The sequence below is a fragment of the Periplaneta americana genome, chromosome 16 (assembly GCF_040183065.1).
Source record: "Periplaneta americana isolate PAMFEO1 chromosome 16, P.americana_PAMFEO1_priV1, whole genome shotgun sequence".
NCBI lineage: Eukaryota > Metazoa > Arthropoda > Insecta > Blattodea > Blattidae > Periplaneta > Periplaneta americana.
In genome coordinates, this window is record NC_091132.1 from 40,087,784 (window position 1) to 40,113,732 (window position 25,949).

General features: G+C 36.1%; 1 protein-coding gene across 3 annotated transcripts in view; it reads right to left on the reverse strand.

Annotated features, from left to right (window-relative positions):
* The window catches only part of Proc-R (Proctolin receptor), a 162,596-nt gene that overhangs the window by 40,742 nt on the left and 95,905 nt on the right, over positions 1-25,949 (reverse strand). Inside the window, exon 1 of one of the 3 annotated variants that reach the window (XM_069815267.1) lies at positions 13,316-13,456. The exons of the other annotated variants lie outside the window; for them this stretch is intronic. The gene's annotated coding sequence lies outside the window, so the exon portion shown is untranslated. Of the gene's footprint in view, positions 1-13,315; positions 13,457-25,949 lie in introns of those variants that run through there. 3 annotated transcript variants of the gene reach the window in all.

A 25,949-nucleotide genomic window follows, 5' to 3' on the forward strand; every position in this document is an offset into this window, starting at 1 on the left:
GGGTGTAGAAGACTTCTAAATATACAACACGCCGCTAATAGGAAGAGAATGCACGTGATCGGCATTAGTAATATACCTGGGGGTTTCTTGTTTAATATCTATGTACATACGAGTAACTATTTTAACTACCTGGTCTGTGGTGTCTCATTTGAGTACGGTCACTTCTTCTTTCTCTCAGTGCTGCCAACACAAAAAAGTCGAAAAGTCGCTAAGGCCCTTACGAAATTTCGCTGCATTCCGTTACACAAGTAAAAATAATACACAAATCAACCAAAACATAGCCTACATTTCACGGTGAGATATGCTGTATAAGCATTTGTTACAGAAGTTGAAACTTATTGATATTGCTAGGGTTAAATGTTCAAAATTATAACCATCAAACACGACGGAAAGACGAAGGCGTCGCAAGAGAATTTGTCATGGGTGCTCGTAGACGCCAACATTGCACCTAATCTCCATGAATGCTGCAGTAATTCAGTCGATGATAATCCTTTTAGTCTTAATAGGTGTTTCATAAACAAGGGTTTTTATGTAGACCCATAAGAAGTCCATTGGAGTGAGTTCCGGCGACCTAGGAGGCCATGGTGTAGATCCACCTCGTCCAATCCAACGATAATCATAGGTAATGGTCGATACCTGTATGATTTCGCACCTGCTGAGGAAAGTGAAAAGCTCCATCGTGAAGAAGCCATATATAATTTTGGCTCCAAAGGGCACATCTACCAGTAGTTCTGGCAACACATCTCTTGGAAACGGTTAGTACTTTCGTGCGTTGAGTCATGTTTTATTATCCGGACACGTGCGGTCAGGATGAAGTTCACGATAAAGTCTTCGAATTTCTCTACTTTTCACCCAACGGCTTCGTAGACGAAGTAAATGTCCGTGTATTCAGCCGAGGTGTAACACTCCATTGTAACGTACGAATACAAATAATTCGCAAAGCTTGATATGAGACAATACTGCTAATGCGCTCTGATTTCATAGAAATAAAACTAAATGTATTTAAACACATGCGAAAACGAAATCTCTTGTCACATCATATAATGCCAAGAGATCGTTCTCAGAATTTAAAATAAATCTGACGGATAAGAGAAGAAATTTCACAGTATGTAAGCTGGAGAAATCGTTGGTTGTTTACTGTCATAATAATTGCGTGAAAGGCAAGGGAAGTTAAAAAAAGAAGTTGGAGAGTTAGAAAGTTAAAAATGTACCAATTAAAATATGTAGGCCTACGTAAAATGAATAAGTTAATTAATGCATTTATAGAAAAAAATAATAAATATGATGGTTACTTTGAATTATTTTCATTTACTTCATATTATTAAATGAAATAAACCTCTAAAGTGTAATTTTTACTGCATATACAGGGTGTAACGAAAATAGTAGGCCGAACTTCAGGTATGGATTCCTCATACGTAGAGAAGAAAAAAAAAAAGATTATATGAACATAGGTCCGGAAATGCCTGGTTGCCGCGTTATAGGGATCACAAGGAGGATCATTGTGCACTACAGAAGTTAGGTATTAGTTGATTAATGTTTTAGTCTGTGTACATTTGTTTATAGGAACTGTTCAAAATGTCCACCTCCTGCCTGAATACAGGCCGCAGTTCGTCGCATTGACGTCCGGACCTGCTCTCAAATTCCTGGCGTAGGATGTATTGTCCGACGGTGTTGCTCAATTCGCACACATTTCAGTCTGGATGCAACATTCCCTGGCCGATGGATAGGGCGAGGTGGAGCAACTGCTTGGCCTCCATGCTCACCAGATCTCAACTCACTGGACTTCTACTTGTGGGAGCACTTGAAGTCGCTTGTGTATTCGATTCCTGTGAACGATATGGAAACTCTCCGCCTGCGAATTGAGCAACACTGTCGGACAATACGTGCTATGCTAAGAATTTGGGAGCAGGTTGCTGTAAAGAAATGTACACAGACTGAAACATTAATCAACTAATACCTAAGTTTTGTAGTGTACAATGATCTTCCTTGTAACCCCTATAGCGCGACAACCAGACATTTTCGGACCCATGTTCATATAACCTTTTTTTTCTTCTCTACATATGAGGAATCCATAACTTAAGTTTGGCTCACTATTTTCGTTACACCCTGTATATTTAAATTTTTAGCGCATATTTCAACAGTTTTTACTGTATAGTTGCATGCATTTTTCAGGGTTTTTAGTATATAAAATTCCGTGGTCTAGGTATTAGAGTACATAATGCAATTTCAGTTAAGGTAAGAACAGATCAACAAACTATTATTGCTATTGAGCTTTTAGAAGGCATCAGTTTGTTTCCTGCTGATTGGGTCTGTTCAGATTAAGAAATACTAGACATTAACACGTAGTGGGAGCCTTCATGACGTGGTTGAATAGTTCAAGGTCACCAATTAAGGCAACACAGGAAATAAATCCAATAACAACGAGACAAAACACTTCCTGAGTTGTATGTTATTGTTTAGTCAACTGTCTGAAGACAGGTCTGAACCTCAGAAGACGTGATATCAACACGGCACCACATGAATAGGAAATAAATATTCATATTCTGTCGGAAATCCAACATGGCTCACTGAATGTTTTAAATCGCTTATTTAATAACGCAGTACGGGGTTATTTCTATCTATTTCTGAGAGCAAATTGGTATTTGGTGAGATGAGGCCAAAGATTCGCCGTGATATTCCCAGAAATTCGCCTTAACATTTGGAAAAGAAAAAAAAAAAAGATAATTGGGACAATGAGGATTCGAACCTATGTGCAAGAGAAATCTCGGATGAGTACCACTTGTTACTCCGAAACTATGTCGCTGGCTTTGTAGCCGAAACACAGAGGGAGTCGAACCTAAGTTACCGGCATTCTTAGTCGAGCCACAAGATTGCTTTTCGCCGGCACAAGCACAGGCGGAGTTATGGGGGGGCACTGCCCCCCCCCCAAACTAGTCTGAACTTTTTTTTTATTAATATTAGAAAATATTGAATTCAAAAGATCTTTTTTGTTTTTTTTATGATTAAGTTTCTGTGCTTAAATTGACGAATTAATGTCTTCAGATCATGTGTCTGGACTATAAAATTTATTTTAAGTTTTTGAATGTATAAGAATTTCTATACGGAAGCACTGTAATGTTCCTTTTGTAACAGACTGTACTCATGTGTTAGAGGTCTGCAGATGTTCAGGCCGTCACTTGGAGAAATATGAAATATGAATAACATACTGCACAGCAATGCAGAAAAAAGAAAAGTGATCCCGGTACCTTATATATATAATTTGAACTGGTAATGGAAATTACGGGAAAAGGGCTGAACGGATTTTAATAAATGGCCCCTCATTTTGAAGCTTGGAACCCAAAGTTTTTCGGAAAAATAGTAGTTTTCAGTGAAATGTCAATTTTCCTACATAATTTTCCTATTTTCCAAAATTCATCTGTCGTCAGTTTTGAGAACTAGCTAATTGCATTCAGGAGAAGCGAAGCGAGCATCAAGTCGGCCGTGTTGCATTTCAGAATAAAACAAAACACACACTACAGTAATTAATATTACACGAAGGCCATGATCTGCAAGAATGCTGACATATTTAGAGCTCAAATTAAATTGGTTATTAAAAACTTAACTCACTAAAAATAATTTACAGGTTCGATTCTGTGATGTGTAATTTTCTGGGTAGGCCTACAGCTGTGTATTGGATATTAAAAAATTACAAAACTTGAGGAGGTTTGATGACATTATTACTATTAGAAATGAAATATTATTGTAGTTAATGCCGTGATGTGACTATTTTTCATTAATTATACATATTAATGCTATATTGATGATATGAAAATGAAACGTTTTGGGGTTATATAAGTAGATGTAGAGAATAACTTAAATTAGATTTTGATTTCTATATTTTACTGAGTGGCGGCTATATAGTAGCCTATATTTAGTATATGTTACTGAAAGTATAAAACTTACGTAAAATAATAATATTATTAAAAATCAAATATTTTTTATAGTTATTAATCAAGTGGGGTTGGGTCATTTTCATATATTTAATGGCGGTGTGGCGTAGATATTTATATGCGTGCTTCTCTTCAGTATTGGCTCGAGAGAGAGTATCTGTCATTATTATGGAAGCAAATAACTTTCAGAATGTCTGGTATTCTTCATTGAAAATAAATCTGAAAAATGTTTATTTGAACGTCTAATGAACTTAGTTTGCAGCATTTGCTGCACAAGCCACTAGTAATGTGTAAACTTAAAGATGAGATTAAATAAAATAATTAGAGTTTACATTTCATATGTTATCTGCAGGAAAGCTTAATATAAAAAAGTTTCTGTTAGCATTGTTACGTAGTGTTATTGACGCATGCATTTGTTTCTGTACGAGAGAGAAAAGGGAGATTGTTTTAAATTATGCCTTATTATAATTTGTAGTAAATCTACAGTTCAATCCCTATACAATTCGTTACCTTTAACTCTGTAACGAAGAGCCTGAATGAATTATTTTTAAACAATAAGCCTTAACACATTAATAACACACGTTTCATCGATTCTTTCTGAAATTCCATTTACTATATTTTACATTAAACAAAATCGATTAGACTAATTATTGGCACTAACTATTTGTGAATAAACGAATGTTTCTAGGAGAACTATAATTGTGTAGCCCTGCATCAGCTTCACTTTTGGTGTAAATTTCTTAATACAGACAACTCTGGATATAGTGAACTCGGTTATAGTGAACATTCGGCTATAGTGAACCTAAATCGTTGGTCCCGACCCGCATACATTAAAAAGTACATTAATATTTCCGTTTATAGTGAACCCTCGCTTCGGTCATAGTGAACCTTAAAACTTTAAGTTACAAGAGTTGTATCCTGACAAATTCTTATCTGAAGTCAGACCTTCTTGTATAAAATTGAAAGAATGTGTTGAGAACAACATTCTAATTTCTTACTCCTTTAGTCAAAGGACAAAGGTGGGATTGAGTCTTAGACAATGAGCTGTACTGTAAATCCAGGCAACGCGTGGCGATCTTGCCTCACTCCACCGTCAAAGGGTTGCCATTCTGTTCTCAGGCACACTATTCTACTGTTATTTCTAATCCTCTACCGTCAAAGGGTTGCCTTTTGTTCTCAGAAACATTTCCATTATGACGGATAGCATCGAAACAACAGAAAATGAAATTGCCTTCTTTTATTAAAAGGGGACGGACATTATGTCCAGAACATAAATGAAATTAAGATTACGATGGCTTTCAAACTCCATCAACCCCCTCCCAGTTTCCATTAAGCGATACGGGAAATTCCAAGGCTGAGTACGCAGTCACATCATAACAGCGTTTGTCATTTCTACCTGATTAGTAGATACTTCGGATTTAGTGAACCTCGGATATAGTGAACCCAGAGGTTCACTATATCCGGAGTTGACTGTAATTAAATTTAATGTCATTAATTTGATCAATAACAATCATAAAACTAACACGCTCTTCCACAAATGCTATGAATTTCAAGTGTAGAAAAAAATCTGTCGGTGAAAGTAGCACTTCAAGCAAAACAGAGAGAAAGAGAAAGAGAGAGAGAGAGCCAGAGAAATTAGAGAATAAACAAAAAATTACTCACTTATTACAAAAATACTCGGATTCGAACCACTACATGATCCGACTAAAGGAATACTCAGCGGAAAGTGTACGCCTGCGCCAGAGCACGTCATAGGCCTATATTATAGAACCTGCTGTCTTGAGGTCTCCGATTGAAAGCGCGCAAACAACTGCTTCAGAGACTACCTAATCATGCGCAGCACCAGTTTCACTCCTCCCACCGCATCTCATATTTCTAAACGAAAGAGCAGTGACGGACGTAAATGAGTGACAATGTCATTTTCAGCATCAATAAATAACTTTTATGATGAATGGGAAGAATACTTTATTCTAGATTGTGATACTGCTACTATTGTCTTATGTGCAATCAGGGGCGTACACAAGGGGGGGGGGAGTTTACCGGGTTTGAACACCCCTTTGAACTTAAAAAATTTTGGCATATTTAGGTTTGAGTATTTTTTTATTCATAATTGTTTTCCCTTATCTAATTTTACACTGTCAGAGTAACGTAATCTACATCGACATAAGGCATAGTCCTCCTATCCCTCCTTCAATATAATCCCTGTGCTTTATTATAGAGATACGTACCGCTTAGTACCGACCTTATAATAAAGTGAAGCTGGCACAATATGAAATTTAACTTGTGAAACTTATTGAAAAGGTTGTTTCGACAGTTATGCAGTGCAGATGTTAAATATTGTGCATTGACCATTTTAAACTCATTTTAAGAGCGGCATTCACCCATTCGTTAGTTTGAGTTCTGACTTTATTGAGAAACGTTCGTTTAACTTTTTATGCATTTGAGAGTTCATATTTTTATGGATAAATATATAATAACATTAATAAATAAATATATATATATATATACATATACCGAAACATAATAATAATAATAATAATAATAATAATAATAATAATAATAATAATAATAATAATAATAATCGGTTCAATATGTATGATTCAACCTTTAGGGAGGCCGAGACGTAGATGGGAAGATAATGTTAAAATGGATTTGAGGGAGGTGGGATATGATGATAGAGAATGGATTAATCTTGCTCAGGATAGGGACCAATGGCGGGCTTATGTGAGGGCGGCAATGAACCTCCGGGTTCCTTAAAAGCCAGTAAGTAAGTAAGTAAGTAAGTAAGTAAGTAAGTAAGTAAGTAAGTAAGTAAGTAATAATAATAATAATAATAATAATAATAGAGCGGGTAGAAGAGAAACGCTCTGATAATAATAATAATAATAATAATAATAATAATAATAATAATAATCAGGACCCGAATTTTGATGACAAGTCATCTTTTTTCCTAATGCAGTATGCATTGCTTTCAAGTACTAAAATTCTGAACACGTACCTGTAGTTATAAAAATGTTAATTCTATTTTGCATTTTTTCCGTCGTATTTTCTATTTTTGAAGTTTAAGGTAATTTTTTCAAGTTGTAAGTCTTGTTTTGGCATTTTACTTCTTTTTCTGGCCCTCCTCTCTTTTTCTTTATTTTTTGTTTTTGCAAAATATTAAATTAATTTAAATTATTAAATCATTTAAAATTTATTTGTAATCTAACGAAATAAATGGAAGTTTGATCAGTCGCTCCACAATATACATACATGTTGAGACTCTGTGTCTTAAGTATAGCCTATTTATTATTGTCATTGCAACTGATTCTCATATGCGGCTATGTCGCTCGATGATGTACCTACATGTTGAAAGTAGTTATTGTAACTACTTGATGTCGCGGCAAGCGTTTGATTCGTTATTTTCACTGTCACAGATTTAGTTAATTACAGATTTTCAGAGAGAAATGTTTGGTGTTCAGTTTTCATAGTTCCATCTTGTCTTCTCATCTGTCTAACAATAAGGTTAAGTGGAGAACTCTGGAAGATCTATTCATCACGCAGTTCTAATATTCACCACCTACGACAACGGGCGCTGGGCTTGTTACTTCTGCCTGGCGAAGATAGGTGGTGTTGATGGCAGTTTCGCATCCTATTATATTCATCCATGGTTAAGGCTTGCTGCGTATCCAAGATTCGAGCAGAGAGTCCCCTCCGTGCGACTGGGGAATGCTATGGAATGATAAAGGAATGGAATCGGTTGGAATTATGTTCATGCCTAACATGGGGAAACGGGAGAAGCTGAAACAAAAACTCTGCTACCTTATCCGCCACAAGTGCCACTATGGATTCTTCAATATCAAATCTCTGTAAACCACCTGCTACAGCGTGTTACAAGCTGATTGTCATGCACGCCCCGTTCGTCGACCTATAAGGCGCTGTCAAAGTGCTAGTAGTGACATCAACTCCGATAATAAAAAGTTGATGACCCTGTAACTACTTTCATTACCATTATTGTGTGCAGTAATAGGCGATAAAATCTATACTCACCGACCTTTCCCTGACGTAAACAAAGAGGAGGGGCAATGATCTTGTACGCACTTCACGATTGGAGTTAGAATGATTAATGTACGGCATAGTACGTACGTCTAATTATTATTATGCATCTACAAATCAACAGTTCACTGGTTAATCGTAATATTTGAGCCATATAACGTTGAAAATACTACAGCGAAATAACGTATGAATCTGTTATGTCTTTAATTCATTTACAGTACGTTATTTATAATTACGAGTAGTAATTAGAAATTACTTTAGAATAATTTTGAATAAATGGACGTTACTAATTGATAATTAATTGTAATCATCTGTAGGTACTGCACCATATATGAATTGAATAGAATATCAAACCAGCAGAACTTATACTTTTATTAGGCCTACATGACTAAGCGGTAAGATGTACAGTTGTCAAAAGAAAAAGTGGCCGCTCTCTTGAAGCAAAGTTCCCTTCGGGTATCTTCGCTACAATTCGGAGACAGGCGATGTTACATGTTGTTGGACCACGTTGCCTGATATCTATAGTTGTAATTAAAGTATTTTGTGTGTTACTTGATAGCATGATGATAGCGTTTCGGCCTCGTGAAGTCCTGCGTTCGAATACGACCCCGTGCTTTTTATCTTCTTTTTTGTTTTGTTTTTAAGAGAAAGAGACAAAATATACATAATTGCTCTTTCTCTTTTACGATTATTTTAGTAATTAACGTCAGGTTCATTAATGTATTATGCCATGACTTTATCATTATGATGACATTGTGGCTGCAAATGGAAAGAAAAAAGATTTTATTCTCAACAAAAATATCTTTCGTGGCATAAACAAAACAAACTTACTGGCCTCTGCCTTAAAACATTCAAACAATTAAGCGTTCAAAAAACAAAAAGCCACGATTCAATATTTATTCTATCTTCCTCTTATCTCGATCACATCTTGCAGTCGAGTGGGCATGGAATCGACTAGTCTTTGCAAATAGCAACTGTTCTTAGACACGACATTCCAGACATTCTGAACATACATACATACATACATACATACATACATACATACATACATACATACATACATACATAAGTGTTCTGCCCATGGGCAGGTCTTTCATTGCAAACCCAGCATTCTCCAATATTTCCTATTTTCTGCTTACCTCTTAGTCTCTGTATATGATTCACATATCCTAATGTCGTCTGTTAATTTCTCAACCAGAAACCCAACAAATTTCTTTTTCTCTTTCTAATCAGTTTCAGCATCATTCTTTCTTCACCCACTTTTACAACACAACTTCATTTCTTATTCTGTCTGTCCACTTCATACGCTCCGTTCTTCTCCACATCCACATTTCAAATGCTTCTATTCGCTTCTCTTCATTTCGTCGTAATGTCCATGTTTCTTCCACACACAATGCCACACTCCACACAAAGCACTTCACTAGTCTCTTCCTTAGTTCTTTTTCCAGAGGTCCGCAGAAGATGCTCCTTTTTCTATTAAAATCTTCCTTTGTTCATGTTTGCAGTTTTTCTTGGGAAGGATAAATAAGGTAATTTCCCGTTGCTTTCCGCATCTTATTAGATCCCAGGAGGCCCAAGCGTGGAGATGAGGAGAGTGGATTTGAGTAATTGGGCTCTCCGGACTTCACCGAAATTCACCGCAAGGATTAAATATTAGTTCTATCAGGATGGTTGACCAGATCAGAGACTGGGAAATCCCAATTAGCCTTTGCCCCCTGCATCCTGGACTAGCTTCTACAAATCCTCAGAAAATCTTGGACGAGGATTGGGTCAATTTTTCCGCAAATGTTTCCACAGCGGAAGAACGTCGGAATTTAGATGTCAACGTCTCAGGTTCAATTCCACGTCACTCTTTTTCATTTCATTGTGGTTCAAGATAGTATAATGTAATAATATAAAAAGAAAAACTAACACCATATTATGCAACTGTATTGTTCCAAACCTAATTTTAAATTCATGTTATTTATATCGCTAAAGAACGATAGCTGAATATAAATTATAACCTGAATATTATTTTATGTCGCTAAAGAACGATAACAATATAAATAACTTGATTATTGTTTATACAGTATCACTAAAGAACGATAACAGAATATAAATGATGAAAATCGGTTTGTTTAATTAATATAAGATATTATATAATATATTTAATTATTTAAATAAAATAATCTATTTCACAAAGAAAAATGATTATTTGTATTATAATAATTACTTACATAAAATACAGATTATTTATATCGCGAAAGAACAATAACAGAATATAAATAACTTAAATATTATTTATAACGCTAAAGAACGAAAACAGAATATAAATGATAAATTGAATATTATTTATATCGCTAAAGGACGATAAGAGAATTAAAAAAAAACGTGAATATTATTCATATCGTTAAAGAACGATAATAGAATACAAATGATGACTTGAATATTATTTATATCTCTAAAGAATGATAACAGAATACAAAAAAATTATAATTTGAATATTATTTATATCGCTAAAAGAACGATAAAAAATATAAATAACTTGATATCGATAAAGAACGATAACAGAATATAAATGATAATTTGAATATTACTTATATCGCTAAAGAACGATTAAAAAATAAAATAAAAACTTGAAAAAGACCCACAACCTTCGAATCATTAAGCAAACACTTTACCGCTGGTCTACGAGACACAGGTATGGAATACTTCCATAGTTCCGGAACTGCTTCTACAAGCACAGACATCGTGTAACATCGCCGTGACCCGAAGTGGACTTAGAAAATATTCCCTGTTCTCATGTGCGGCCAATTTTTTTTTTTGATAAGTGTACAGTCTTAGAACAAAGTTTTGTCGCACAAATACTTCATAAGTCCCAGAAAGTAGACAGTGCGCATGATCGGACATAAAACGAAACAAAACTAATTTTATTACCTCAACTAGCCATTCTTTTGTGAACCAGGTTGCTTGTCCTCTGATCATGCGCACTGCCTCCTTTCTGGAACTTACAAAATATCTGTGCAACAAACCTTTTTTCTAAGACTGTACATTGACGTAACAGAAATCTTTTGTTTTGTATCTTAGATGGAGTGGATATTTGACTGCATTGCACGATAGAGTCATTCATTTGTTTCTCAGCACGACTCCTCATAGTTCCTCTTGTAGACTATAATCAGTGTCATTTGTCACAACGGATCAAACAGTTGGACTACACCTACAGTATGTTGGTGTAGCAAGCATATAAAGGAAAAGCTGCAAGGAACGATTTTTTTAAATTGTTTTCGGGCAGATAACGGGAACTCAGATTTACTTGTAAAAGACACTGAGAAAGAAACAAGTGATTTCTTTGGTCTGGCTTAAAGCGATGTGCTACTGAAATTTCTAAGTTCCGCAATATTTGAGCCAGAGAGTAGAAATGTTTACTGAATATGCGTATCAATATCATAAGCAGATAATTAAATAGATATTAGATAGATTTTTAACCATTAAACAAGTAAATTAATCGAAAGCAATAATTAACATAATTATCATTTGTTTATTTAATTTTTATGTATTATTTTAATGTTTATTTTAAGACTGTTTAACTATCTATTTAATGCTTATGCCAATATAAGTAAAATTTTAATGCACTACATGAGATATTTTGAATATATGCCTGAAGATGCCTAAATAGGCGAAAACGTTAGCAACATATTATTAAATTCAATGAATTATTTATAAGTATAAATATTTGTTGTTGTTTTTAAAATATTGATAAGTCATTTTGACTGAAACTCGATCAATAAATATTCTTATATTATATTTGACTTATCTGAATACCACTACAATGTTTTCTAAAATTTCTAAAATGTATATAATACTTTTGCGCCCATTTTGTGTATTCCCATTCTGTATGTAATGTAACCAATGTAACCTTTGTAAAAAAAATTCGTGTATGGATTAATAAAGAAGGCCTGTGCAAAGAAGGGCATGAAGAGGGCCATGCTGAAACACTCGTAATCTTCAGCAAGTGTAGGGCCTATATCAGTGATGTCAAAGCAAGCGCATTTTTCTGACCTTGACGTCGTGCGCGAGCAGCAAGCGCTAAGTATGGAAAGAGGAAGGGTTGTGTATATGAATAAGCAACCTGTTGGATTAAGAAAACAGTGGTGCACAAACTTCAAACGGAACGTGAAATTTTATGTCGTTATTTTTATATGGCTTCTTTCTGTTTAATATTATCTATATTGTCTGTAAAACAAAAGTACTAACACTGGTTTCTTAATATTGCACTTGTGTTTTAAATCTTAATAACATAATAGAGAGTTAAGAAGGAATATTCACTTAAATTCCATAGTAGTATAATATTATACTGTATTAAGTGGATGAAACACATCATTCATAAAGAAAGTGATATTCCAAAGAAAGAGATTGAATATGACATGATAAGTTGGAATTTATATTGATGGTATCTTTAGCCTTACAAAAGTAACCAATAAACTAATCAAAACAATATTACAGTACAAAGCAAAGTTACCTAGGTACTGTATCTGTTTTAAGTGTAACTAATATTATATAACAAATCTCTTATCGCATTATGCTTTTAAGGTGACATTGGTGAGCAACTTCCTATCATCAGAATATTAAATTATTTTCTCGAAATCTGCTGAAGCTATAGAGCTGACATTTTTACAACACATGGGCACGTATCTTTTGCTTATGATGTAACAGTAGTTGCTTTGTTAATTCATTTCCTTACAAACAATTTCCATGCGAATATTTTCAAAATTTTCAATACATTATCTTCAGTAATACGTATATACGGTATATTAGATTTACGAAAACATTCTGTAAGGCTACTAAATAAATAGGCCTATACCTGAAAATTTCACTTTTCTATACGAAAAGTTGAGAAAATATTTCTTTTGAATAAAAAAATCAAACTTGTGAAAAATGAGCATTAAAATTAAAACTTACATTCTTATAACGCACTTATACTTCTCAGGCAAATCTAAAAATTAACATGGATACAGTTTTAATAAGTTCTCTTCCCGTCATCTATTGAATCAGTGCTGGCCATCCCTGAATACAGCTCGACCAGGCGGCATATACCACCTCTTTTGTCTGTCTCTTTCCTTTCCGCTGTAAAGCGCTCAGGCTCTCCTGGGCTCTAAAGCACGCGCTTGCTCCTGTGGGCATCAATTGACATGCCTGGCCTATATTATAATATTAATCAGAAATGAAATAATAACTATACTAGAATCTATATTTCGGAATGTTAAATGAAATACAGTGCCTTTCTTATTAATTAAAAAATAAGTATTTGTTTACATCAGGAATAAGATTGGTTGGGGCATTAAAAGCAGATTATTTTAACGATGCAGACTTACCGATCTTTCAGTTCGTATCATGGTGGTGATTGGATTTAAAGACGAGTGGTTTACTAGACCCAGAATCTCCTAACTTCATATCGATGTCCTCCTGCTGTTAAACTGGCAATGTCCACCTTCGACCGGTGCCACGGCAGTAATACCCGGTAGTTAGCAGTGTCCATTTCAAGCACTCTGTCGTACGAATACCAGGAAGACAAAGCGTGCATTAAGTCATCATGTTTTTGTTGCGTAACATTACACGTGTTGGCTTGCGTCTTCACGAGCAATATTAATAGAACCGATACACAGAAGGCGTCTAAATCTGGCTGCTATATTCGTAATGGTCAAAGAATCAACTACGAGACGAAAGTAAATGAAAACGCATATCGTATCATATCCTATTGACAGCTGTAAGTAAATACGCCATCAATCAAGTTGGGGGAGCTATAACATTTCCTAACTTAAGTAAGACGTGGGGAGACGAAGATGTCTGCTGTGATTATTTTGGCTGCTCTCAGCTGAGCGAGACGTGGCGTGGCAACACGACGTATCAATAGACGCGCATTCTGTCATTCTCTTTGAGAAAATCATTATGTAAAAGCGCGTATTTATGAAGTGAAAATAACCAAATGTCCCGTTTTGTTTGAAAAAATGTACTTTAATGCAACATGAGTACACAAGAAATACTAAGAAGTTCAGGCCGAAAACCGTCTGTCAAAAGTTGTTTTGTCCAACCATACTTACACAAGAGGCGACGCCATTGAAAATTCCTGTAAAATGTTGTAAGTAGAAGCAGATGTTGATGACATAAAACTAACTGAAAAATGGCCAATAAAATGATCTTAGATTTACATAATAATGCCATGAAAGTTAAAAAAAAATTGCCTTAAATGTTAGTAAAATAAAGACAATAAATAATGTATTAATTTACAATCTTATGACTTATCATTTTAATATTAACATTTGCTAATACATGTTAAATATACATGACTTTCATTTCAAAACTTTCCAGATCAAATAACTAATTATTTAAACTGAATTCAATTTAAACAAAAAACACGTCAATTTAGATATTAAGGGGGAAGTCCGAAACCAGGCTTAATTGTATTTTAGATTTCCCCCTCATCTCCCAGCCTCCCCCACTTTGAAATTTCAAATGGCACCCCTATATTTTTATACTTAATTCATTCAATTGTTTATACACCTCATTCATTTTTTTTCGCATATTTTGTTTTCTATCCTCGCCTGGCAACCTGTATTGTTGTTATTGTTGATTAGAGTTAAAGAGAATAAAGCTACAAAAACTTATTGAGGATTTCATCTAATAGTTGTGTTTGTGTACTAAATTATTTAAAAATAGTGTATACACTTCAAGAGAGAACATAAATAATCCTTATTGATTAAATTTATGAAATTACACAAAATAAGCTGTGTTTTCATCCTACAATCAACTGATAATAAAAATATAGGGGTTCCATTTGAAATTTCAAAGTGGGGGTGGCTGAGGGGTGGGGTTGAAATCTAAAATGTAATTGCCTAGTTTCAGACTTACTCCTCAATATCTAAATTGACGTGTTTTTGTTTAAATTGAATTCCATTTAAATAATTAGTTATTTAGACACGAAATTTTTTAAATAAAAGCCCTGTATGTATTATATAGCAATTCTTGTGGGAATAATTTTTACCTTAGGTTGTATTTAAATTCTTCTGAGGTACATACAGTCGCACTCAAACCTCTTGAACGCTAGTAACATGCGAGCGCGACGTTGTCACAGCTACACTCTCCGTCTCTGTCTCTCAGCGGCAGTAGTTCTAAAACTGTGGAGCGCGACTCTTTATCCGAGATTGGTTTGATAGGGAGATGCAGAAGGCTTTTTAATAATAATAATAATAATAATAATAATAATAATGATAATAATAATAATAATAATAATAATAATAATAATAATAATAATAATAATAATAAATATTATCATCAGATTGCATCGAATGAACTTAAAACTCACAAAATATAGAAAAATTAGTCGATTCAGATGTAAATATTCATACTCGCTGAGTTTATATCAGTTTTTAGATTGCATCGAATGAACTTAAAAGTAAAAAAATATGGAAACAATTAGTTGATTCAGACGTAAATAATCATACTCGCTGAGTTTATATCAGTTTTTAGATTGCATCGAATGAACTTTAAAGTCACAAAATATAGAAAAATGAGTCGATTCAGACGTAAATATTCATACTCGCTGAGTTTATATCAGTTTTTAGATTGCATCGAATGAACTTTAAAGTCACAAAATATAGAAAAATTAGTCGATTCAGACGTAAATATTCATACTCGCTGAGTTTATATCAGTTTTTAGATTGCATCGAATGAACTTTAAAGTCACAAAATATAGAAAAATTATTCGATTCAGACGTAAATATTCATACTCGCTGAGTTTATATCAGTTTTTAGATTGCATCGAATGAACTCAAAAGTCACAAAATATAGAAAAATTAGTCGATTCAGACGTAAATATTGATACTCGCTGAGTTTATATCAGTTTCTAGATTGCATCGAATGAACTTAAAAGTCACAAAATATAGAAACAATTAGTTGATTCAGACGTAAATAATCATACTCGCTGAGTTTATATCAGTTTTTAGATTGCATCGAATGAACTTAAAAGTCACAAAATATAGAAAAATTAGTCGATTCAGACGTAAATATTCATACTCGCTGAGTTTATATCAGTTTTTAGATTGCATCGAATAAACTTAAAAGTCACAAAATATAGAAAAATTAGTTGATTCAGACGTAAATAATCATACTCTCTGAGTTTCGAATAACACAAAGGCGCAGTGTGATAAAATAAATTGAATGATAGGCTTAATTTGAAATAGCCCCATCATATTATACTGAAAGAGGTGGAGAATGCTCTCCACTCCGCCGTTTCTCTCTCCCCCTTAAGGTTTTTCTTTCTTCTTTCCCCGGCAGCTTTTTACTCAAATACACGGGAGAGTTTTCTTCTGGCAGACGCGAAATGCGAATCATGAATTTCAATAAAGAAAAATGCTAACAGATACTGTATATAAGTCAAAATTAGTATACCCGCCTAATACGCAGTTTACACGCGGTCCAGTGAACAGTGTTTTATCGAGGTTTTACTGTATTAACCCATAAAATTGGAACCACTGGGAGTAGAAATGTGATTTTTGTTTGTGTGTGTTCAGAAAACAATAAACATTCATCATATATAAATGAAGGGTCCCTACAAAATACCAATTTTCCGAGCGCTCTTGTTATTTGGTTTTGAGACTTTCTAAGCGGTGAGTATGCGGCGAGTCTGCGTGCCCATATGTTGCAACGCAGCACTGCCGCTATTGGCTATCGCCGATAAGCGGACACACCTGCAAACGTCAGGAAGTTTGAGCGCGACTGTAGATGCAAATCACACAGCATGAGATTGGGAGAAGGGTTTACAGATTCATTTAACTTCTCTTCTGTTAGCACAAGACGTAATAGATTTCGTTTTCTTGTCTAAAATAGATCTGCCACTTTCACTTCACAGATACTGTCTAATAAGTAATGTCGGTTTTGGAGCAACACTTTAGTTGGAGTGTGTTTTGACAGGATATTAATCTCATCTTCAAAGTAAAAGCCATTAGATTCTAAGGTTTTGAGCCACCTTTCATCGAGGTTTGTTATCCCGGGTGGATACATTTTCTGTTTTTTTGATGCGAAGGATTCGGTGATTACCCATTTCAGCCGCTTCCAAGTTGTGTCACTTTCTTTCACGGATCAAAATAGATGGTAATATGAATACACAAGATCATGGTTATATGCCGGGTGTGGTAGCAGTTCGATTCCTTCCAGTCCCTGAATTTTTCCATGGTTGTTCGAGTGATATGGGATCTCGCATTCTCTTGTTGCAAGAGAGTTCCATTTCGATTAACTGCCGGGCACTTCTCTCTCAAAAGTTTATGAACTCGTTCTAGCTGTTGAGAATAATGATACACAACGACTGCACGTCCATTTGAAGCAAACTCTCAGTGAATCACATCTTCAAAATTCCACCAAAACACATAACTTTACTTTGGCAACCTGATGGGGATCAGGCCACTGTTTTGAGGTGTCCGGATTGCGGAAATATACCCATTTTTCATCACATGTAACAATTCTCTTAATAAATCCAATATCCAGGGGATTAGTAATAAGCTGACGATAGACATTCACTCTGCGTTGAGCCCCTCCAGGTGTCAATTCACGAACTGCAGACCCGCAACTCCTGTATGATTTTCTAATCGTCCTAATGTGAAGACATTTTGTATCTTTTCAGGCACCAAGTTCTTCTGACAACCTCCGAGTACTTTTTAAGTGTATTTTCTTAATAAAAAAAACTCTGGTGTATTCTCAATATTCCATATCTTAGGTTTCCCACGACGTTGTAAGTCTTTAATATCTCCTACCCCATTATTGAAACGTTGGAACCATAGTTGAGCTACACGCTCACTAACGACACCTTCACCCTCTACTGCATACATTTTTCGAGCAGAGTATAGGGCTAGTTAGCCGGAATCTAACTTGACAGAGTTGGTAACACTTGTCACATGCTCGCAATGCACAATAACAACTATAACGTCCTGTAAATTACATTGTCCAACTAAAGAAAATAGTTGAAAATCTTACAAAACACTAAACTTAAAAAAAGGCATTACTTACGAGACGATCTAATAATAACGGTCCTATTTATCATGATTCTGTTCGGAATGATGATATCATGGTATCTCTTGTGAAATATTCCTCTTTCAGTCCCATATGACACAGTTTTATAATAAGAATCTACGTTGTTATTATTATTATTATTATTATTATTATTATTATTATTATTATTATTATTATTATTTACAATTTTATATATCATCATCATCATTATCATCATCTCAATGCGTGATCCCAAACAACAACAGAATGCTAGCAATTCACATACTTTTTTCCGCAGCGGAGTAACCCAAAACAATGTTCATATGAACTTGAAGCACATGTGACTTGGCAATGTGCCAATTTTCCTTAGAAGAACGATCAGGCTGTGTTCTATAACCGAAAAGTATGTAGCGTGATTCTTGGGAGACGGGTGCAGGGTTGCCAGATTCACTTTACCTAAAGTCGCCAAATATTGATGCTATTGTAGCCCAATGTCGCCAATTTTCTACTTTAAAAATTGTATAAATTTAGTATTTATGGCGTATGCTTTGCATTGGTTTTTGTACCGATCTTCTGACATTTCCCCCACTTCTCTAATTTGCACAACACAAGTCACTGTTAAACTCCCCTACAAATTAAACCAATCTCAATATTAACACCTTTGAAATAATTAAACTTTTAGGAAGTTGGAGTAGGAACTACGGTTAGATTGTTAATTTTTACGTTGTTAGAAAATTCTCTACAATGCTTCGTCTATAAGTTCCAATATTTATCAGTTAATTCATCCTCAAATTAGGAAAAAACAGCGCTGTAGAAGAAGGCGTGATACGTTTGTTTAAACCAATGTCAAAGATCGGTGACAAGTTCCGGCCCTCAACTATAATCCCAGATCACATATATAACAGATTGCTCATCCCTAGGTTAAAATCGGTTGCACTTTGAAGAGAACAACCGCCAGGATCGCCACTCGTCCACCGTAAACAAACACGAGATGGCAGTATAGTCGCTAATGCAATTCAAATGGGAGTTATGACGTGACTCCTTATGTAACAACTAGATGGCAGCATAGTAAACCTGACAAAAGTTGTTACCGTCAAAGCCTTTAAGGCCGAGCAATCTGGGTATATGATATAGGCTGTAATATACAGTATATTTTATACAAAAAAGTTTTCTTCGATTAAAAAAAACAAGTTCAGACGTGTCAACAATGATAAGTCTAATATTTCATGTCAGTCATTGTATTGGATTAGGGATGCATCAGCAATGGACTACTCAATAAAATAAAATTAATAAACGATTAAGTGCTTTTTCGTCTGTCGCCAAAATTTTGCAAAATTCCGGGCAAAAGTCGCCCAAATGACGTTAGTCGCAATTCTTCAAAAATAGGTCGCAAAATCTCTGTTTATGTAGCCAAAACGGCGAAACATCGCTCTATCTGGCAACTCTGGACGAGAGGATTTCAACCGTAAAACAGTAGGCCTAAGCTTTATATTATTGCCTGGATTAAAAATGACAGTGTAGTTCCGAAAAGTCTCAGACAGTAAATCTCAAGAAAATGTTGATAATATAATAGTACATTATGCAACGAGCCTATAATGAAGGTAATTAAGAAGTGAGTATGGATATTTATGAAACGAGCGCAAGCGAGTTTCATAATTTTCATACGAGCTTCTTAATTACCATTCATTATAGGCGAGTTTCATACGACTTTTTATGTTCGACCATATTTCTAACTTGATATTATTAATTTTTGAGCAATGTTCCGTATGTTGTGAGATGTGCGCAGACGCGAAAGTATTGATTTTTTCCGAGGAACAGATGTCCACATTGACCTTGCTAGGCCATAAGAACCTACAGAGATAACATTGAAATTAAATTAGACATTGAAAAACGAGATGACAAATTGAATTTATTTGAATATTATTTACAATTAAAGCTAATTATTATAGTAACAGAACATAACCTTCTGCGACAGTATTGGATTTCCAGCCTCCGTGACTTTTCGCTAATTCTCTTTCGATTGCATATCCGAGAATAATCGATACTTGCGGTTTTATAACGGTAGAAAGCTGACCTGTCATTGGCTGAACAGTTGTAACCTGAGTCGTCATTGGCTGAAAGACCTGACCTTTAATGAGTAGGTGTACTTTAATGACATGCATTAAAGGTCTGCTACCAGGTGTATAATTACTACGTTTCGGCATGGTCGAGCATAAAATTGTTCTTAAAACACAATTACCGTAAGAAAGTGGAAATTTGTATGTATTTATATAAAATCTTATGAAAAAATACAGTACTACAACAGACTGTGGAATAGAACATTTTCCACGTTGCAACAGGTGTTGAGAGCCAGCTGGATTACCGTTTTCTTCACCACTTAGCAATATTATTTCGAGTTTAATTGACTTCGTGACATTTATATGAAATTGTTAGAGATGTTATCCTAACAAAACCTGTACGCAAATAAACGGAGAAAAAGCTGACAGAACAATGGCGAGTATGACTGGTCCAGACGCTGTCAGACTAATTTTCAACTGTTAAATGTTTACATTATTGGCCGCTCCATGAATGAAGGCCAATGCTCTGTTTATTTTCTTTAGAACATGGAGCGTGCCTTCATGTATTTATTATTCTTCTCTTGTTAAATTACACTGAAAGCTTTCTTAACAGTAAACACTCTTTTAACATCAGCAGTGTTTATTAATTGATGATGATATTGAGATTAAAACGATTTGCTCACTTTCATGAACAAGTTTACAATAGGGAAACATAACCCACCGTGCGAAATATTCTGTTGCAGCGGAAATAACGCGCAAAGTTAATGATATCTTCCGCGCCATGGCTGCCTGCTCTAAGTCGTGCCTTGGGCTAGCTTTACGGATTAAACGCTGGTTCGAGTCTTCAAGAGGGAAGGAATTTTCTCATTTAATTTCGGCCAATGCCCACCCAGCATCGTGATGAATTTTGAAAGCTACTGAACGAAATCCGGTTTCGCAACCCAGCTATGACTGGGGAGGATCATCGTACTAACCATATGTTACCTCCGTACTGGTTGGATGATCATGATGCTGGGTTTGCAGTGAAAGACATGTCTTTGGGCAAAACACAATGTATGAATGAATGAATGAATTGATTTTACTTTTTTATTTTAGTAGGTTATTTTTTCAAGTTGGTTATTTAATGACGCTGTATCAACTACGACGTTATTTAGCGTCGATGAGATTAGTGATAGCAAGATGAGGCCGAGGATTCGCCATAGTTTACCTGGCATTCACCTTATGGTTGGGGAAAACCTCGGAAAAACCAAACCAGGTTATCAGCCCAAGCGGGGATCGAACCCGCGCCCGAACGCAACTTCAGACCGGAAGGCAAGCGCTTTAACCGACTGAGCCACGCCGGTTGCTTCGTTATTTTACGACGCTTTATCAACATCTTAGGTTATTTAGCGTCTGAATGAAATGAAGGTGATAATGCCGGTGAAATGAATCTGGGGTCCAGCACCGATAGTTACCCAGCATTTACTCATATATATTTTTTTAGTTGATTTAACGACACTGTATCAACTACAATGAGATTGGTGATAGCGAGATGGTATTTGGCGAGATGAGGCCGAGGATTCGCCGTAGTTTACCTGGCATTCACCTTATGGTTGGGGAAAACCTCGGAAAAAACCCAACCAGGTTATCAGCCCAAGCGGGGATCGAACCCGCGCCCGAACGCAACTTCAGACCGGAAGGCAAGCTCTTTAATCGACTGAGCCACGCCGGTTGCTTCGTTATTTTACGACGCTTTATCAACATCTTAGGTTATTTTGCGTCTGAACGAAATGAAGGTGATAATGCCAATGAAATGAATCTGGGGTCCAGCACCGATAGTTACCCAGCATTTACTCATATATATATATATATATATATTAGTTGATTTAACGACACTGTATCAACTACTAGGTTATTTAGCGTCGAAGAATTGGTGATAGCGAAATGGTATTTGGCGAGATGAGGCCGAGGATTCGCCGTAGTTTACCTGGCATTCACCTTACGGTTGAGGAAAACCTCGGAAAAAACCCAACCTGGTTATCAGCCCAAGCGGGGATCGAACCCGCGCCCGAACGCAACTTCAGACCGGAAGGCAAGCTCTTTAACCGACTCAGCCACGCCGGTTGCTTCGTTATTTTACGACGCTTCATCAGCATCTTAGATTATTTAGCGTCTGAATGAAATGAAGGTGATAATGCCAATGAAATGAATCTGGGGTCCAGCACCGATAGCTACCCAGCATTTACCCATATATATTTTTTTAGTTGATTTAACGACGCTGTATCAACTACTAGGTTATTTAGCGTCGAAGAATTGGTGATAGCGAAATGGTATTTGGCGAGATGAGGCCGAGGATTCGCCGTAGTTTACCTGGCATTCACCTTACGGTTGGGGAAAACCTCGGAAAAAACCCAACCAGGTAATCAGCCCAAGCGGGGATCTAACCCTTGCCCGAACGCAACTTCAGACCGGAAGGCAAGCGCCTTAACCGACTGAGCCACGCCGGTGGCTACGTTATTTTACGACGCTTTATCAACATCTTAGGTTATTTAGCGTCTGAATGAAATGAAGGTGATAATGCCGGTGAAATGAATCTGGGGTCCAGCACCGATAGTTACCCAGCATTTACTCATATATATTTTTTTTTAGTTGATTTAACGACACTGTATCAACTACTAGGTTATTTAGCGTCGAAGAATTGGTGATAGCGAGATGGTATTTGGCGAGATGAGGCCGAGGATTTGCCGTAGTTTACCTGGCATTCACCTTACGGTTGGGGAAAACCTCGGAAAAGACTCAACCAGGTAATCAACCCAAGCGGGGATCGAACCCGTGCCCGAGCGTAACTTCAGACCGGCAGGCAAGCGCCTTAACCGACTGAGCCAAGCAGGTGGCTTACTCATATTGGGTTGAAGGAAAACCACGGAAGAAACCTCAACCAGGTAACTTGCCCCTACCGGGAATCGAACCCAGACCACCTAGTTTCGCGGCCAGACGCGCTAACCTTTACTCCACAGGTGTGGAATGAATGAATGAATGAATGAATGAATGAATTAATGAATGAATGAATGAATGAATGAATGAATGAATCCCAGAGGCTGAAGAGATCTCGGACGTCCAAGACAAATTTTGAATGAGTCTGTAACAGGTCGAATTGCCTAAGGTCACAGTCTAGTATATACAGTCACGAAGCTTGAGTTGTTGAGGGTACTAGGAACAATAGATTGTGCCGGTACTATTTCGCATTGCCTGTAATGAGGCGATAGTAGCGATCCTAGTGGCTAGCAACTACCTGTGGATGCATATTTCCTACGTATTGAGCTTCGTGACTGTATATACTAGACTATGCTAACGCCCTAACCATGAAAGGAAGAAGGAGAAATCAATGTCATTGCACAGTAATATGAATGAATAGTGGCTTCCAGAGAACACGGCAGATTAGAGTGATGATTTCCTTCGCGATCTCCTGGCATACGTACACATTTTTTTTGCATTTTCTTGGCAAAATTTCTAACATTGGCGGTTCGCAGAGTTTACTCACGGAGGGGTTCAGTTATGTTCAACAGGAATATCAAATAAAAAGTTTGAAATTTCAGAATGTTGAGTCATGAATAGTAAAAACACGCGTTTACCTCAAAATCGTCGGGGAAATGAAAAGGAATTTATTTTTGTAGGGCGGACTGAGGATCTAAGCCCTCCTGTAGCAGCGTGGTCATTAATATGTATATTGTTTTTATTTATAAAGTTCGTACTCATCGCACGAAAACTCTGCCGATGAAAACTGTTAAGAGTGAGGTGATGAAAAATAAAGGAAAAAAAAAAAGAGACATCATACATCTGCTCTTAACTGAAACCTATTAGACTTTGTAAATATATCGTCTACGTTAGTCAGTGGTACACACGTGGTGAATAACGATTTAAACAAAGACAGTATAATAATAAGACAATCACCTTCTGACATTTGCAATGCTAACTGGGGAGACCACCTAGCGGCTGGAACTGAAAAACTGGCGGAGTCGGAAATTCAATATTCAAACTTAAGTCAATGATACTACAAGTGAATTTCAGCAATGTGAAAACTCTTTTACTGTAAGAATGCTTATACGTTTGACCAATATTTCCTTTCCAAAAAAAAATAGTGTTGGCATTTGTCTCATTTATCTTAGATATTTCGCTTCAATCTTTCGGAGAAAAAAATACAGGCCATGTTCCAACAAATATACATCGCGCTCGATTAAACTTTATTTATTACTGTGCAGAAAAGATCTACTTACTCTTAACATTTCGACTGCAGTGACGCTCAGGTCTTCAAAATAACTTCTATGTGGATATGCAAGTCATTCTAAGAAGCTAGCTCTATATTGATACTAAACTATGTACTGTACCTACCTAGTCTGCCAGTGTGCAATGTTTTGTAAAGAGAGGCGTGGCTCATTGTCCCGCCCGGCACCGGTAATTACTACCAATACTAACGGTAAGAATGGAAGACACGAGATGATGATGATGATGATGATGATAATAATAATAATAATAATAATAATAATAATAATAATGGTTACTACTACCAAGTACTTTTTTTACGTAACTTACTAAATTCCCATTGCGTTTCTGTTCCTAATTGTAGGCATATACAGGATACAGGATGCAATATGAATCGTCTTAAAATGCAAATTTAATTCCATGCACCAGTTCTAAGTTGTTGTGATTCATTTCTCTACGATAAGCAAACATGTATCCCCCATATTCATTTTAAATTTTAAAATTGAATAGCTTTATATATTGTACTGTATTGTATTGTATTTATTAACATCAATGGTATTCATACGTTGCTTAACAGCTAGAATATGGAACAAGTAAAAAAACTTAATTCTACTAGGCCTATAAAGTCTTAATTTATAGTGACAGTTCAGCTCAAAGTGTGTCATGGCTCGCTGTATGCCGTCACGTGGCTAGTCGATGTGTCTAGAGAATTCAATCTTCCTACACTTCCGTAGAGGTGTATTACTTATCTGCCAGAGAAGTTGCCTGGCAAGTACGGCGTTAATCCAGAAGAGTACTTACCGATACGTACGGTAACGCCGGTAGTGCCAGGAATGTGAACTGTTTGGAAACACGTACTGAGGTGAGTTTTTTTCTTACTGTCGGGATATGGGGAGAGGGTTAAGACGTTTACTTACGTACAGTATTTGTCGACATTAACTTCGACGGTCAACATGGACACGCAGCATTTGATTTGTGTTTTGGAATGTTGGCGTACGAAACCGATAACAAATACCCTGCGTACGACTTGGCCGCGCAAAACACAGTTCGAAAGAGGATATGGTAGCACACAGACCGTACAGACCGCAGTCTGTTGCTACAACGTTCAAGTTATACCGTACACGTTCTCAAGTTCAGATTGAACGCCTTGATTAATAGGCAACTTCTCTGACACAAAAGCTGAAACTCGCTTCAAATCGCTGACTCATCAACAGTGACGTCATAACACACTTTGAAATGAACACTCAGTAGTTGAAATATAGGGTGTTAAAATATCCAATATTTTAGGAGATGATAGTATGCATCAAAACGAGAAAATAACGTCTAATAAACATGGGTCCTACAATACGTACTTTCTGAGATCTGAAAACTTGTTCATAGGAGGTGCTAAATGTGACGTCCATTCATGGCAATGCATTTCTCTGCCCTACAATACAGCAGACTACCAGATAATCATACCGTAGTTGACACCCCTGGCATGGAATACTGAAAACAAAAGTCTGGTTGCGGATATGAGCGGGGTTCAGCATAGATGGTGTTGTGAATTTTCGTAATCAGCATGTGTGGGCTGATAAAAATCCCCATGCAGTTGAAGAAACAAGGCATCAGCACCGATTCTTAATCAACTTATAGGCAGGCGTTCTTGGTGATAGATTAATAGGGTCATACGTGC